Raw genomic sequence first — 6,000 nt, 5'->3', positions numbered from 1 at the left:
GGCGAGGAGTCCGAGAGGCCCCGGATGTTCGTTGGGGATTCAACATGGCGGCGGCAGTAGCCGCGGCGGCGGCGGCGCGAGACGGCTGAGGGCGGTGCGCGAGCGCAGAGTTCCGGGCCGAGCAGCTAGGCCGCGAGCGACCGCGGCCCCGAGCCGGTACGTTAGGAGGTTACGGTGCAGGGGGCTTGCGGTTTGAGGGGGTGGGTGGGTCCGGTCTCGCGCGGGGGAAGAGCGGTTCTTCGGAAGGGGGCGGGGCCCGTGGGGTCAAAGTTCACTCTCGGAGGAAAGGGTCGCGGGGAGAAGGGTTGCGGGTCGAGAAAAAAAAAATGAGGGAGGGGGAGGGGGCCGTCGGGCTCGGAGGCTGGGCCGGCGGAGGGGGCGTGGCCGAGTTTGAAATGTGTGCAAAGTCTGAGCTGCTACGTGGGGGCGCGTAGGAGGGGTTCCGGACAGGTCTCCTAAGAGGGGGGCGCGCAAAGTAATTTGAGAAGAGGGAGGGGTGCGCCTGCCGCGGTCAGAGGTCACGACCAGGAGACGTGGGCAGCGGCCTGGTTGGGGATTTTTAGAGTCTCAACCCGCAGAGTACCTGAACGAGTTTTAGCTTTGGGGGTGTCTGAGACAGGGCGTGGGCAGGTGGGACCAAGATCGAAATCTGATGCTTGTAGGTGTTTTGGTAGGGTCGGAAGCCAAACCCCCAAGCGGGGCGCGTCCAGCGGGGGAGGGGGACCAGGGACGCCTCACAGAGAGCCTTCGGAAGTGCGTCCTGGTGGTGGGAGTACAGGGGGCCCCTTCCCACGGACAATGAAGGCCGCACACCCGTAACACCCTGATGATGGGCTGGGCTTTGCGCTCAGCGCCAACGCTCTGCCTAAGTGGTCATTTAGCGCTCGGTACAGCATCGCCGGGACCGAAGCTGTTATTAAGAAGCTGAGTGATTTGCCCCGGGTCAGCTAATGAGTAAGGTGAGCAGCTGGGTTCCAGCTCCCGAGCTCTGTGCAGAGTGCGCTGTGGCCTGCTGCCTCGCAGAGAATCCTGGTGCTGGTTAATGTTTAACGCACGCACTGTGTGCGCCAGGGCGTGCTTCGTCCCCTCTCTGTGAGTCGGCCGAGCTGGGTATTAGAGGACACCCTTGTTTTTCAGACCGAAAAAGTAAGGCCGGGAAAGCTTTCTAGCTGCCACCGGGTCCACTTCCCAGGAGGTCTGTTCCTGGAAGCAGCTAGCCAAGCCACTCCCTGGGTGGGAACAGAGTGTCTGTTTAGCCTCCTTGGAAGGGTGTGACCTGGGAGGGGAGCTTCCACTGGGCCTGTGGGAGTGGCAGGTTGGTGGGTGGCCCAGAGTCCAGTGAGCTTCTGGTTGGGTGGGTGTGACACCTTAGGAGTCCCCTGTTCCTGACACCACCGGCTTTCTTTGAGGTCCTCGCTGGCTCCCACCTTTTAAACTGCTACTGTCACACGGCTCCTGAACTCTTCAGGTGGAGGCTTGGTCCTCCTCCCGGGGCTTTGACCTCCTTGTCCTAACCAGCCAGCTTTCCGCTTGGCTCAATCTCGCTTAGCCAGCCCTGGGCAGCTCTTGGCTTTGCTTTCTTTGTCTCTTTTCCTGGTTCCTGAGGGCCTGTGCACTCCGGCTGGTTCAGGGGTGCTTCTGGGGCACCAGCTGCTGTCAGAGAGATCTATTAGGCATTGTGCTGGGTCCTGGCACTGTAGCAAGGGGAAAAGAGCCACAGGCCCTCCGTGCCTGTGGGAGCAGGCTGAGACCAGACTTCAGCCAGGGACACAGCCTAAATGAAGCTGGGACAGGGAGCATACCCGTACCCTGAGTCCATCCTAAGGTTCCTGTCCTCGGGAAGTCCCTCAAGGAAGCTCTTCAGTGTGAGGAGGAGGAACAGGAAGGGACACTAGGTCAATGTAATATGTTTGTAGGCCCTGGCTGCTGGAGGCCAGGGAGCAGCCCCAGAGGTCCAGCCTGGGAAGGGCCGCTTGTAAGTGCCTCGGTCTCCTCCTTTGCAAAGTGGACCTGAGAAGCGTGCTGGGCGTGCAGGGCTTAGCCTGAGGGCTGGCATACTGTGGAAGTACTAGCTGTATCGCTGACTCCCAAAGTGTCCAAAGGTAACCGACCCGCACCTGCCCCTGATGGCTGCCAGCTCCAGATCCCTGAGGCCTCCCAGCCTCGAGGTGCCAGCGTGGCACAGATAAGGAGAGAAGGGGGTGTGTCATTGGAGACCCAGGTTCAGGCCCCTGCCTTGTCTGACCAGTGGGGTCTTGAGCGAGGATCTTTATATTGACTACTTTTGTTCCTTTTGCTCTGCAGTAGGCTGGTGAGGAAAACAGCTTTCAGTGTTAGGGGACACTCAGCCATTCCAGTCAGGCCACAGGAGGACGGCCAGGATGTCATCCACCAGGTCCGTCTCCCCTCTCCTCCATCCTAGCTTCCCTGAGGAACTGGATCAGCAAAACCACTTTACTACCAAGGGGCAGCAGGCCAAAAAAGATGGCTCTTTTCCTAGCCACCTCAGCACCACCTGACCCTCCCACTCCACAGCTCCGGGTGTGGCCTCCCTGCAGTGGACATGACACAGATACAGTGTCACCCGCACATGTCACAGTGTTCTGTGCTGTAAAGGCCTTGGGCGGGTCTTTGGTTTACCGTGCTGTTATTTCTTTCTCATGATCAGTCATATAGAAGCCATGTGGTCGGTTCCTTTTGAGCTGTCTCCGTACTGGGATGAACATTCCAGAATGTTTTGTGGTCCACAGCCACGGTCTGTCTTGACTTACACCTTGTGGTGGAGATCACGCTTGGTCCTGGGAAGTTGCTCTCCTGGAGGGCTGGAGGATGTGCTTTCCAGCTGTGCACAGAGGTTCTCAGTGCCCATCTGCTCTGACAGTTGTGGCTCTGGCTAGAACCTCCTTAGAGACATGGCGGGGGGGCCCCGTTACTCCAGGCACCGGAAAAAACTGGGAGGCCGGCTTTCAGGACTGTGCTACCTGATGCCCATCTAGCCTCATGCTCAGCGTACAGGGCAGGCTTCGGGGGCTTTGGCAGCTACCCTCTAGGACTTGTGTGACATTGACCACAGCTCTGATCCCTCTTCCCTCCCATAGTAGACATTTGAGAAGAGGCCTGAGCTTGGGAGAGGAGTGGACCTGCTTACTCTGCCTGTGTGGCTGTTGGTCCCATGGCTAATTAACAGTCTGGCAGTTTTGTCCCTGGATGGCGATACCCCGATAGTTCAGAGGAGGTGGTTCAGGCAGTGGGGAGAGACCTCTCTGAAGAAAAGGACATATGGTTGAGAAAGAGTGGAGCAGGCCTTGAACAGAGAGTGGAAAAATAAAAAAGGTGGTGTGGACTGAAGATACAGTACAAAGGCTCTGGGGCCTGAGTGTGCGTGGGCTACCACAGGCTGCTGGATCAGCGCGGGGAGCTGAGCAGATTGTGGTGGTGGAGACCAGGACTGCGTGGCCAGGGCTGTAGGGCTTGCACGGGCTGGCTGAGGGTGTGGCTCAGTGGGTAGAGTGCTTAGCCCTGTCTCAAAATGATACCGTACAAAGCCAAGAGTCCAGGCTGCTAGCAAAGAGGTGGATTGTAGGGGAGAAATCAGGGCTGTTGTGAGGGGAAGGAAAGGTGATGATGGAGGGCGGGTCCTGTGTGAATTCTTCCCCCACAAACTCACATGATCTCTGCAGCAGTCTAGGAAGCAGGTACTGCAACTTTAGGCATGAGAAAACAGACCCAGAAAGATAGATTTGTCTAAGGTACTCCTGACAGGGAGGGGTGGGATTTGAACCTTGGCTTAGGGCTCCAGAATCACTGTTCACCCTGGCAGGCCTCCAGTGATTTGAAAGTAGCTTTGATTGGACAGTGTCCACTTCTATCCCCTGTGGGTTTCAGACCAGTTACCTGGGGACCCACTGGACATGAGGAGTGCTGGGTGTTAAGTTGGGGTCCTATCCAGTACCTCATGAACCTGCCCTTCCTTATATACTGCTGTGCACCCTTCTTGGCCCGTGGCTTACGATGAGCTAAGACTTCCTGGCCAGACGCCGGTTGGGGTGTCCCCAGCAGCTGTTTTTCGCATCTCCCTGTTACGCTGGTGACCACAGGTGCTGCCAGGAGGAAGCTGTCCATTTCCAAGTCCCGGCCAGGAAAGTAGATTGCTCCCCCCCCCCCCCGCAACCATCCGGGGCTGAAGCTTATTGTCTGCTGGCCGCCTTGGCCCACAGGAAGGTCGGAAGGGGACTCCCAGATCCCAGGGGAGCACACAGGGACAGGACAGAAGCTGCCACCCGAGGCAGCCTGTCTCCTGGGACGGCTGCTCTTTCCCAGCAGCACCAGGAGTGATGGGGACTCCCCGGCTGATGCACAGTGCTGGCCTTGCTGCGAGTCCGTGGGGGAGAGACCTCCCCCTCCCGGGGAAATGGGCGGACGTGAGGGCTCCTCGGCACAGAGCCTGATGAGTCCTCCGCAGTCTTGGACTTGATGGCTCTCACAGCTGTGTCTCCTGGTGCCCTGAAGCGTAGCTGCTGTGCTCGCCACCACCCCGTCTCACCCCCCATCCACCTCCACCTCCTGCACAAATGTGAGGGGTATGCACGGGACCCAGCAGACCGTCTGTCGCTGACCTCATTTCTCTTCCTGTATTTTCACACACGCGCATCCCGACGTCATCACTGGAAACCAGGTGCAGTCTGGAGATAGACTGGCTAGGGCATTGGTCGCTCTCCCAACACCAAGCCTTGTTCCCAGTTGCCGAGATTTTCTTTCTCACCACACTTGTTCCCGTGAGCGGATGCTCCCTTTTGTTTTCTCTCCAATGGGCAGACCATCATGCTTTGTCCTCCTCTCCTACTGTTTGAGACAGAGTGTCCTGCTGTAACCCATGGCCTCAGACTCCCCACGATCCTCCTGCCTCGGCCTCCTGATTCCAGGATTCCAGAGGTGCGCCATCACATCTGGCATTTTGCCCTTTGCTCTGGGCCGCAACCGAATGAGTCCTTGAGTGTGCCTGGCTTCCGGTGTCCTGCCCCTTCCACGCTGCAGATAGAGCTGAACAGGCAAACATGGCTGTGCTCGAGCCAGCGGGAGGACGGAGCTGTGCGCCTGGAGCTCTGCAGCATGTGTGCCCAGGCCCTATGCTCTCACCCTGGGACTGTGCTGGCTTTACAGGTGGGAGCCACCAGGCCCGCTCTGAGTATGCCCTGAACTTCTTGGCCTCTGCCATGAAACCAGCTGTCACACACCTTCATTTGTAGGGCAGGAAAGGAGAGCCCACAGTGTGCAGGCTGGGGTGTAGACCCAGAGGGCTGCTTAACCGTGGCTAGCCCTTTGGCCATGCCAACACTGAGAAGGTTCATCTTTCTTGGTGTTTTTGTTCCAGGCTGCATGGGCGCTCCGAAGGGCCCAAGACAGGTGGGGTGTGTCCCTGAGAGGATGTCCCGCCCCCTCCCAGCTCCAGGAACTCTGAGAAAGCCCCATTGTGCGGGTTCACCACTCCCACAAGACAGTGGCCAGCCGTCTTGGCCCACGGAGATGCCAGGCTTGCCCCTCTTGTCTGTCCCCCACAGCAGTCACATTGGCCAGAACACTGAAGACTTCTCCAGAGTCGTCCCCGACGGGGTGGGGGGGCTTCTCCTTAAGGCCCCTCTCCTGAGGGACCCTCCCTCCTTGCTGCCCACAGGTCTTCACAGCAGCCCACTCAGGAGTTATTTAACTGAAATGCTATGTCCAGCATTTATGACTGCACTACCGTGTGTGGGGGGGGGGGGCAGCGGCCAGGGTTTAAAGCCAGGGCCTCTGTGCATGGGAGAAAGGAACTCAGCACTCAGCCAAGCCCACAGTCCCTCACTAGAGGACCTAGGCATCAGTAGACTTTAGTTAGTACTCTTCCAGAAGCCAGTAATAATGAGCAGAGACTGGACAAGATGGCCGCAGTGCAGCCCAGGAATCCCACAGGTGCCACACCCTGTGACCCGCTTGCCAGAATATGAGCCTGGCACCTGTGGGGAA

The 6,000-nt window shown here is 58.4% G+C and overlaps 1 protein-coding gene across 3 annotated transcripts in view; it reads left to right on the top strand.

Annotated features, from left to right (window-relative positions):
* Pak4 (p21 (RAC1) activated kinase 4) overlaps window positions 1–6,000 on the top strand; it is a 34,734-nt gene continuing 28,734 nt past the window's right edge. For 2 of the 3 annotated variants that reach the window (XM_021643953.2, XM_060366557.1), the window contains exon 1: window positions 1–156. The gene's annotated coding sequence lies outside the window, so the exon portion shown is untranslated. Of the gene's footprint in view, window positions 157–825; window positions 960–6,000 lie in introns of those variants that run through there. The other variant, XM_021643954.2, reaches the window with a different exon arrangement.

This window comes from Meriones unguiculatus, chromosome 14 (genome assembly GCF_030254825.1).
Source record: "Meriones unguiculatus strain TT.TT164.6M chromosome 14, Bangor_MerUng_6.1, whole genome shotgun sequence".
NCBI lineage: Eukaryota > Metazoa > Chordata > Mammalia > Rodentia > Muridae > Meriones > Meriones unguiculatus.
Note: the sequence above shows the minus strand (reverse complement) of the source record. Positions and strands in the feature narration are given on the sequence as shown.